Source organism: Vanessa cardui, chromosome W (assembly GCF_905220365.1).
Source record: "Vanessa cardui chromosome W, ilVanCard2.1, whole genome shotgun sequence".
Taxonomy (NCBI): Eukaryota; Metazoa; Arthropoda; class Insecta; order Lepidoptera; family Nymphalidae; genus Vanessa; species Vanessa cardui.
The window spans coordinates 7,857,143-7,867,747 of NC_061153.1; the positions used below are offsets into that span (position 1 = coordinate 7,857,143).

General features: G+C 36.0%; 1 long non-coding RNA gene across 1 annotated transcript; it reads left to right on the forward strand.

Moving 5' to 3' along the window:
- The first annotated feature begins 667 nt into the window (after positions 1 to 667).
- On the forward strand, positions 668 to 5,455 carry LOC124542401. The gene is made up of 2 exons (XR_006967331.1): positions 668 to 708; positions 5,315 to 5,455. It is a non-coding gene; the product is annotated as an uncharacterized LOC124542401 (long non-coding RNA).
- Positions 5,456 to 10,605: the final 5,150 nt, after the last annotated feature.

Consider the following 10,605-nt stretch of genomic DNA (forward strand, 5'->3'; position numbering starts at 1 on the left):
CCGCATGACGTATTAAAGCCGCATATTCGAAAGTCTATTTTTGCTTTATTCGAAAGTTTCTTTTGAAATTGTCCCCGAAGTAGTTTCTGATTCATATAAACGGCACGCTTAATGTATCCATATTAAGAAAAATTAGTTAGTCTACATCAGCTTCACTTAAAATCAAAAAATAAATAAAATTTTATCAAAAAGAAAAACCGACTTCAAACAAAACACTATTTTAAAACCAATGAATATGCACTAAAAAGTAATAAAAATAATTGCGTACTCAGCATATTTTTTAGAGTCCTCCTAAGTAAAATGAAATGAAAAATATTAGACTACTTAAAAGTCGATTTACGATTATATAATGTAGTTAGAAGTCGGTTTTTCTTTTTGTTAAAATTTTATTTATTAATTAATATGTATAAATTTGTGCTCCACAATAACACTTCCACGAATCGTAGTTGTTATTATAAGTATAATAATTCACTTATTGTCACGTAAAACTTTGTATTAATAATTATTTACTATAATAAACGTCCCCACTGTCAATACAATAATAATAGTCTTAAAATAATTTAGGGGAAAACGAAAGCTAGAGGTTGGGTATTGTTTACTACACGTGCGCGATCTCATTAGATTTTTTTTTTTTACTAATATCGCTTGGTTTCACTAATACATATTTGTATTGTCCTGTGTTGTTCCGTGTGTGTTACTTGTTGTGAGGTAAGTTTATCTTTAATTAGTTAGTAGTTGGTGATGGAATCTGAAGAGCCCCCGGATGGGGGCGGAGGTGACTCCATATGTCATGATGTAGAGATGGTTACTGAGACTATAATTAGAGAAGACAGTAAAAAAGTCTTGAAGGCTACCAAACGCCCTCAAACCGCGGAAGAGAATAATATTATTATGAACAAAAAAGTTGCTTCCTGTCCTCCTAGCGCTTCCATCCAGCACACCTTTACACTCCCCGAGTTTAGTGGCACTAAACTCAAGTATACCGACTCCGATCAAGGGCCTTTCATTGTCCACGTCTCTCGGGTGGAACCCGAGCCATCAGCTGGCTATAACATTAACCTGCTTAAATTTGCCCAAACTATTTACAAAAACAATGTCTCTGGTGTCCTCAAGGGAGGAATTAAATCAGCAGGACGCAACCGTGTTGTTGTTGAATTTCAGAATGCTTCCTCTGCCAATAATTTTATTGAGAATCCACTGTTTCAAGAGCTTAAATATAATATAATTATCCCAGCTTTCCACATTACCCGAATGGGTATTGTGAAGCAAATCCCCGTCGACTGGTCTATGGAGGAGTTCTTGAATTGTGTTGAATGCTACACCCCCGGTTGCCGGGCTATAAAAGCTAGAAGGCTAAATCGCAAATCTATTACTGATGGTAAAACTGAGTGGCTACCAACTCAAACAGTTGTTGTTACATTTTTAGGTCAAACTCTGCCTGAGAGAATCTATTGCTGTTACACATCCCTTCCAGTAACCCTGTACTCCCTTCCCACTATCCAGTGCAATAATTGCTGCCGCTTTGGACATACCCAAGATAAATGCAGGTCCAAACCAAGGTGCTTTATCTGTGCTCAAGCTCATCCAGGACGTTCGTGTCAAATACCCCATAGTCAGGCTACATGTCTGTCCTGCTCCGGTTCACATATGGCTACTGACCCCAATTGTCCTGAACATATGAGACAAAAGCAAATAAAAATTGTAATATCAGAGGAAAATATCCCATACCTTGAAGCCTCTCTCCGTTTTCGCCCTACCCGCCGCTCTTTTGCTGACTCCACACGCTCTTCTCCCAGCTCTTTGTCCACTCCCCCTCGCCCTACTATGAGCCCTCTCATTCCAATCTATGAAATCTCCAGCCCTTTACTCCCTCCTATTTCGTCCAAACGGACAACTTTATCTGTCAAGCAACAACCTCGTCCTTCCCTTAGTAAGGGATTTGACAAAGACGCTCACTTTGCCCTTGTTTCTTCTCCAAAATCTTCCCAACCTAATGGCTGTGCTCTTACAACTTCAGATAATCATTCTAGATAAAATCCTGAATTATCCGACATCATCCAACTTTTGCTTTCTTTAATTGATATTATTACCCAGCATAATATCAGTTTACCGTACACTGTCACTGAAAAACTTAATCGGTTCACACCTAGTTCAAAAGAACTAGGTGTGAACCGATTATTAAAAAATAAAAATGGTAACAATTCTTCAATGGAATTGCAAGAGCATTAGGCATAAAAAACATGAAATTATCTCTCTAATTAACTCTTATCATCCTCATATTTTGGCCATCTCAGAGACATGGTTAAAGCCGGGTTCGCGTTTTCAGGTTCCTGGATATTCATGTCTCCGCGATGATCATGTTAGTGGATGGGATGGAAGTGCCATTCTTCTTAAGCATTCCCTTACCTACTCCTTGATTCCTCTTCCTCACCACTCTCCCTCTTTTAATATTGTAGCCGTCAGGGCTATAAATACAACTGTCGTGTCAATTTATATTCCTAATCCTAATTCTGCCATTATTTTCGAATTAAACTCTATCCTCTTAACTCTTCCCACCCCTTTAGTTGTTTTAGGTGACTTCAACTGTCATCATACTATGTGGGGTTCCCTTCAGTGTGAGTACCCTTCTGCTCATCTCATTGATTTGTTTGATAATAATAACTATTGTTTATTAAATGATAGCTCGCCTACTAGAAGAACTTCTCCATCTCAGAATCCCAGTTGTGTTGACTTGTCCTTAACATCCCCTAATCTGGCTTCTCAGTGTAACTGGAAGGTATTATCCTGCTCATATGGTAGTGACCATCTCCCCATTGTTATTTCCTTATCCTATAATGTTCCTGTCTCGCCTATGCCATTTCCTCCTCTCTCAAAATATCGTATCTCGAAGGCGAAGTGGGTAGAATTTCAGAAATCTGTTACAAGCCAGACAGATCTATTTCCAGTAATAACTTCTGAGAACTTTTTACAAACTTATATTGATTTTATTTCTGCTTTATTAACTTCGGCCAATCAATTCATCACAATTAAAAAGTCTCCTAAAGATTTCATTCCTTCCCCCCCTTGGTGGGACTATGAATGCACGGACATCATCCGCAAACGGGATGAGATGGAAGAGGTCTTCATGGAATTTCCGTCTTTAGAAAATTACTTACATTTTCAAAGTACAAATGCCAAATCAAAAAGAGAATTATCCCTGAAGAAACGTAACGGCTGGTTTCGTTTTTGTGAGAGTCTTTCTCCTCGAACCCCTTTTTCACTTGTTTGGAAAAAAATAAAAAACTTCCGAGGTTCTTTCATTGATAGTAATCCTGTTTCTTATGATCCTTCTATCTGGCTCTATGATTTTTTGGATAAACTGGCTCCACCTTTTGTTCCTACTGAAAATTGCTTTCCTTCATCTTCCCCTTCTCCTCCTTCCTATGATCGAATGGATGATCCTTTTACATTTGATGAGTTTTGCTCTGTTTTAGACAATCTTCGCGACTCCTCCCCTGGTATTGATGGTATTCCTTACTCCTTTTTAAAGAAATGTTCTGACAGTTCAAGACTTTAGTTAATTTTACTCAGTATTTTTAACAAAATTTACGAAACTGGGTTGGTCCCTGAATCATGGAAACATCAAATCATCATTCCTATTCTTAAATCCCATAAAGATCCTAAAGACCCCTCCTCCTATCGCCCTATTGCCTTATCGTCAGTTCTAGCCAAAATTATCGAACATTTAATAAAAAATAGACTGGAATGGATTCTCGAAAGTAGGAATATCTTGCCAAAATCGCAGTTTGGGTTTAGAAAAGGTGTAGGCACGATGGACAGCCTGAGCGTATTCTCTTCGGAAATTCGCCTGGCCCTCTCAAGGGAACACCATCTTGTTGGTGTCTTTCTTGACGTCACTTCAGCTTATGATAACGTTCTCCTCCCGCTACTCAGGCACAAAATGCTCCAGCTGAGTCTTCCCGCGAGGATGATTAATATCATATGCAACCTTTTCATGCAACGGTATATCTCTGTTCGAGTGCAAGGTACTATGTATCCCCCAAGAACAGTATGGAAGGGGTTACCACAGGGCTCGGTTTTAAGTCCCATTCTTTATAATTTATATATCTCTGATCTCGACTCTTCTTGTTCATCTGATTGTAACATATTACAATACGCAGACGATATAGCTCTTTATTATGCCTCAAAGTCTATGGATGATTGCTCTGTTCGCCTTAATGCTGCCATAGAAAATCTTTATATCTGGCTAGCAGATCACGGCTTATCTCTATCTGGTTCTAAAAGCTCGGTAGTGGTGTTTTCCAAAGAAGATTGATACCGGATATTGATATTGTTCTGGAAAATGAGACCATTCCAGTAAAAACTAAAGTTAAATTTTTGGGTGTGTATTTTGACTCCCGTATGAATGGCACGGTCCACCTTAATTACATTAAGGAAAAATGTGAGCTTGGGGGTAAATGTTTTAAGGTCTCTATCAGGTGTGTGGTGGGGTGCTCACCCCTACACTCAAAAACTCCTTTATAACGCCATTGTTCGGAGTCATTTTGATTACGGTTCATTTATAATTTCCGTTACGTTCTAGAAATGTTCACCCTATTAACCTCAAAACTCGGGAACTTCTTTTTAAGTGTCACTCTGCTGGAATTGAGGTAGCCCTTGCGTGGATTCCTGGCCACTCCGGGATTTCTGGCAATGAACAGGCTGACATATGTGCTAAGTGTTCTATTCGTAATGGTACGGAGACTTATGCTAATTGCTTTGCCCAAGATTTACGTTCTCTTGCTAAAATTGATTTGAATAAGCAGTGGAGTGAGGTATGGAACTGTTCCCGTCATGTTAAAGGTAAATTCTATGGCAGTTTGCAACCTGATATTCCATTAAAACCCTGGTTCTTTAAGTTTCACCAAGGCTCTAAATTTTCTACTTCTATAATAATTCGGTTGCGTCTTGGTCATAACTGCAGCCCCCATTTTTTATCAAAGATCAGGGTTCGGGACCACTCCTTATGTGAATGTGGTCTTGATGAGGGTACTGTTGAACATATTTTCTTTGATTGCACCAGATTTCCTATTTCATTGTATGATCTTCTTCCTCCTACTTTTCCTCGCCCTTTCAACATGTCCTGCATTTTGTCATCTTCAGAAATTTCTATTATAACTATTTTACTTAAGTATATTGAAAGATATAATATCAAACTCTGAGTTAGTTTATGTATATATTATTTATATAATAAGTATATCTATGTAGGTAGTTTTATTATTTTGTATCTTAGTGGGTGTTGGTATATTATATTGTGATGTCCTATTTGTTTTAGATCGTGCTACTGGTCATTGGGCAGAACGAGAAAGAGCTGTATTAAGCAACCACGTGTATTTTTCAACCCTGACACTGGCAGAATTGTCAACCTATTGACAGAGGCCATAAATATAAAAAATTGAATTGAATTGAAAATAATTTACACAAATCTAAACAATCTAAAACAACACGCAAACAGATAAGTCAGTAAAATACAGCCATGGCAATATGCCGAAGGGCAGCGTAACCGCGTACAAGCGGACAAGTACAGCTAACTAAATAGCGTAGCAAAGGCAGTCCAGCCTGAGGGGTAAACCGACAGTTTTGTCGGGAGCTAGAGCTCTTGCTTGAGTCGATCCAAGCAAGAGAAGATACACATCTAGGAGTCAAGACATGAAAATGAAATGAAAATGAAAAATAATTTATTCTTTATCAAGTTGTACATAGCAATGCTCGTTTGAACTTCAAGAATCAAAACATAAATATGAAACTGACTTAGAGCAGTTCCAAAATGAAATTTATAGACTAGAATCTGCTCTAAAAAATATTAGTAATAAATATGAACTGGCTCAAAAACAAATAGGAGAGCACATTCTTGCAGCTAATGACCTATTGAATATCAGCAACTATAATATGGAGCGATTCGACTCCCTAACAAATAAGCACATAAATTGTAACTGTCAGTCCGTTCACACTGTGCAGCCACTTCCTATGGTCAATGAGTCACATAGTGTCAAAGAAAATAGTATTACCAAAACCATTTCCCAGAAATGTGTCACTACCGATATTAATAGTCCAAATAGTCTGGATACAATGTCTGACACTGTCTGTAATACTTATAATACATATATGTACTCGGACAAGGTAGGCCAGGGCATGGGATCATTATTAAGTAAGAATTTGAAGCAAAAAGTAATTAACATTTGTAGTCCAGGGATTCCATACATAGAAATGATAAACAAAATTAAACAAACTAAATATAAGGAAAATTCTAATATTATAATTTTCTATGGAGACAGTTTATCAGTTAGGAAAAAAGATGTCTTAAAATCAATAAACATCCTTCTTGACATAAATAAAAATTATAAATGTAAATATTTACTATGTGCTTTCCCATATTCTAACTTACTAACGGAAGCACAAAATAAATACATCTATAATTTAAATCTATTTTTACATAGCATGACATGCCGTCATAGTGACGTATTTATTAATTTTGACATAAATAAATTTATATTTAACTTTAAGCTGACAAAGGATACAATGTACCTGCCACTTAAATATAAACGACATATAGCTACATTGTTAGCTTACAATATATTTGATCCAATTGTAGACACTACAATTAAAAAAAATATTATACCCTTGATTAGTAGTTGTGCTACTAACAATAATAAATTAAAAAACTAAGCAATAAGACAACGGATAAGCACTGTAAATATATTATTAGTATTGTACATCAGAATATACAGAGCTTATCCAGCAAAGATAACGAAATTGAATTATTTTTAAAGTACTATAATATTGACATATTTTGTATTAGCGAACATTGGATCTTGTCACATCAGCTACCACCTAGTATTAATAACTATAAATTGTCAAGTGCGTTCTTTAGAAAATTAACTAAACATGGAGGATCATTAATATACACAAAACAGAATATACATTGTAAAGAGCGAAAAGACATTGTGGATCTTTCAATAGAGCGCACTGTTGAACTGTCATGCGTGGAACTCGAGCATACTATAGCTATGTGCGTATACTGACCTCCACAATCAGATTTTAACCTTTTTGAATGTGTTATGGAGGACGCCCTTAAGCGAGTCTGTACTGGGCGAAAGAATATAGTTATTTGTGGAGATTTTAACATTGACATTTTAGTGCAATCTTCCATAAGTACTAGGTTCATAAATTTATTTCAATCTTATAATCTAAATAACATATTTTGTGAACCTAGAAGAATATCAGCGACTTCCGCAACCTGCATAGATAACGTGTTTTGTAGTTGTGAGGCCGTTAATAAGAAAATCTTATCAAACCTTACATCAGATCACTTTGGCCAAATGGTGTCAATAGGTATAAAAAAAAATCAAAAGAAACGAAAAATCACTTGTAGGCCAATTACTGTAAAAGGTTTAATCAACTTCAATAATGCTTTACACTGTAGCCTTCCAAAATTGAATCTTAGCTCAAATGATCCCAACTCTTTATATAATTCTCTTTTACAAGTAATTAATAACGAATTCAATAAAATATTTCAGTTAAAAACCTTTTATCAAAACAATGAAATGCAGTTCTCAGACTGGGCCACTACCGGTATCTATATAAGTCGAAATAAATTGTATGAGCTATATGAACTTAAGAAATATAATCGTGATTGTAAATTTATCAATTTTGTTAAAAAATATTCCAAGTTATTTAAACAAATTTGTCAAACAGCTCGTTCGTTGCATATTAAAAATAAAATCTTAAAATCTAATAATAAAATGAAAACTACTTGGGATATTATAAGTTCGGAAACAGGTAGGTTGAAGTTTGATGCAGGGCAGTTATCTCTTAGTATAAAAATTGTAGGCAAAGATCTAGATGTGGCCAATGAATTTGAAGAATATTTCTCTAATATTCCTCTGAATATTACTAAAGGACTTAATGCGTCTCCTAATGACGCTTTAGACCTACTCAAATGTTATGTTCCCCAGAATGAGTTAGAATTTTCTTTTGAGAATATAACTCCGTACGAAATATTAAAAATATTTAAAACATTAAATCTGAAAAAAACCAGTGATCTATGGGATTTATCAGTCACAATTATTAACAATGTAATTGTTGACTTGGCTCCTTATTTAGCTATCATCTTTAATAAATGTGTACAATCTGGTATTTTTCCTGATAAGTTGAAATTAAGTAAAGTAATCCCATTATTTAAGTCCGGTGATAAAAATGATCCAAACAATTACAGACCGATCTCTATTTTGCCAGTATTAAGTAAAAATTTTGAGAAAGTCATGCTTAATCAATTGCTATTATACTTTAACTCGAATAAGCTATTGCATTCTCAACAGTTTGGTTTTACTAAGGGTCGCTCGACTGCTGATGCGGGTGTAGCATTTGTTAAGCACATTTATGATGCGTGGGAAAAGTCACAAAACGCTATAGGAGTTTTTTGTGATTTATCAAAAGCTTTCGATTGCGTTAGGCATGATATTCTCCTAGAAAAGCTTAAATATTATGGTATCAAGGGCCCTGCATTGAAATTAATTTCCTCCTACCTTAGTGAAAGAGTTTTGAAGGTTGTGGTTAATGGTGCAAAATCAAATGGCGCTGTGGCGCAAATGGGTGTACCACAGGGTTCAATTTTGGGACCTCTCTTGTTCTTAATATATATAAATGATTTACCTTATTTCGTAAAAAATACTTGCGATATTGTACTGTTTGCAGATGATACATCCCTCATTTTTAAACTTGATAGAAAAATAAACAACTATGACGTTGTAAGCAGTGCTCTGTCGCGGGTTCTTGGTTGGTTTGACATAAATAATTTAGTACTAAATGCTAAAAAGACTAAATGTGTTTTGTTTTCCTTGCCAAATGTCAAATCAAATCCTTCTGCAATAACTTTGAAAAATGAAAGGCTTAAGTTTGTTGAGTCGACGGTCTTTTTAGGGATAACCCTTGACTCCAAACTGCAGTGGGGCACCCATTTGTCTGCCCTGGCAAGAAAACTAAGTAGTGCCATTTATGCAATAAAAATAATTAGAAAACTTACGGACATAAGTACTGCTAGACTAGTTTATTTTAGTAATTTTCACAGTATTATGTCATATGGAATGTTGTTATGGGGTAATGCAGCAGAGATTGAAGTTGTTTTTAATCTACAGAAAAGAGTTATCCGATCTATTTACAATATTTGCTCCAGGACATCATTACGCGAAAAATTTAAAGAAATAGGTGTATTAACGGCTGTTTCACAATATATTTATGAAAATATAATCTTTATACAAAAGAATATTAAAAATTATTCTATCAATGCTGATGTACATACTATTAATACAAGAAATAAGAATAAACTTGTAACCCCCAGTTTCCGTTTGCATACGGTAAATAGAACGTTTTTGGGCAATGGTATACGCATATATAATAAGATACCGGAAAATATAATCAATTTACCATTTTCAAAATTTAAAAATATTATTAAGACTAAATTAATAAATAAATCATACTATTCATTAAAAGAGTACTTTTTAGAAAGAAACGCCTGGAGTTAGGCTCGGGTTCCATCATAGGACGCTAATTACTGTCAATAACAGCATTGTAAATGTGTTTATTTGAAAAGAGCAACTATGCGAGTTTCTTGCCGTTTCTTCTCGCTAGAAGCTGCTTTCCGAAACGGTGGTAGTATTTGATTATTGACGATTCAAAAACGCTTCATTGTGAAGTTTACTTGAATAAAATTGATTTGATTTGATTTGCAATACAAGGTTGGGACCCTCTAATGAGTATAATATAACACTCGTGACAGAAGGACCCGCTATTCCATAACATACAAATCTGTCCATGTTCTTGAAAAGAATAAACAATATCTTACTATGTACTAAAACTCACAATCAGTAGGTAAACCAACATTATATCAAAATTAATGTTACTTGTGTGTTCGCGCGCGCGCGTGTGTGTGTGTGTGTGTGTGAGAGTGTAAGTGTGTGTGCGCGTGTGTGTGTGTGTGTGTATGTGTAGGTGGATGTATGTGTAGATTACAGTAGATTAGATTATGTGTGCCGGGGGCGTTAAAAGTTACATCACCCTCAGTCAACATAAAATTTATTGGGCGTGGTTCGGAAGGGCCTGTCAATTTTAAAATCCGTGAAGGCAGCTGTGCTGGTACTGCCCTGCTTGTCCCGCAGCTGGTCGTTCGGGAGGAATCCAGGAGTCGCGTAGGTGAGACACGTCGTCAGGGCGTGGCGACGAAATCCACTATAGCCCGCTGGTACTCCGTGATGGTCTCAGGATGACGGGCTTCAGACGTGACCTCCAGAGGGGATGGTGGAGAACTTGCATCACGACGAAATTCCGAGTATGACGTAGAACCCAAGTATGACGTAGTACCCTGGAATTTACGTCCCAGAACTTTTATCGCTGCACACAATATGCTCCTCTGAATGTGACCCCTTACAAACAAGCCGCGAAAGCAAAGCAAGCAAGTACGGTGCAATACGGTAATATTGGTGAATGATTGTCACAATCAGATCAAAAATCAAAATCAAAATAAACTTTATTCAAGTAGGCTTTTACAAGCACTTTTGAATTGTCATTTTA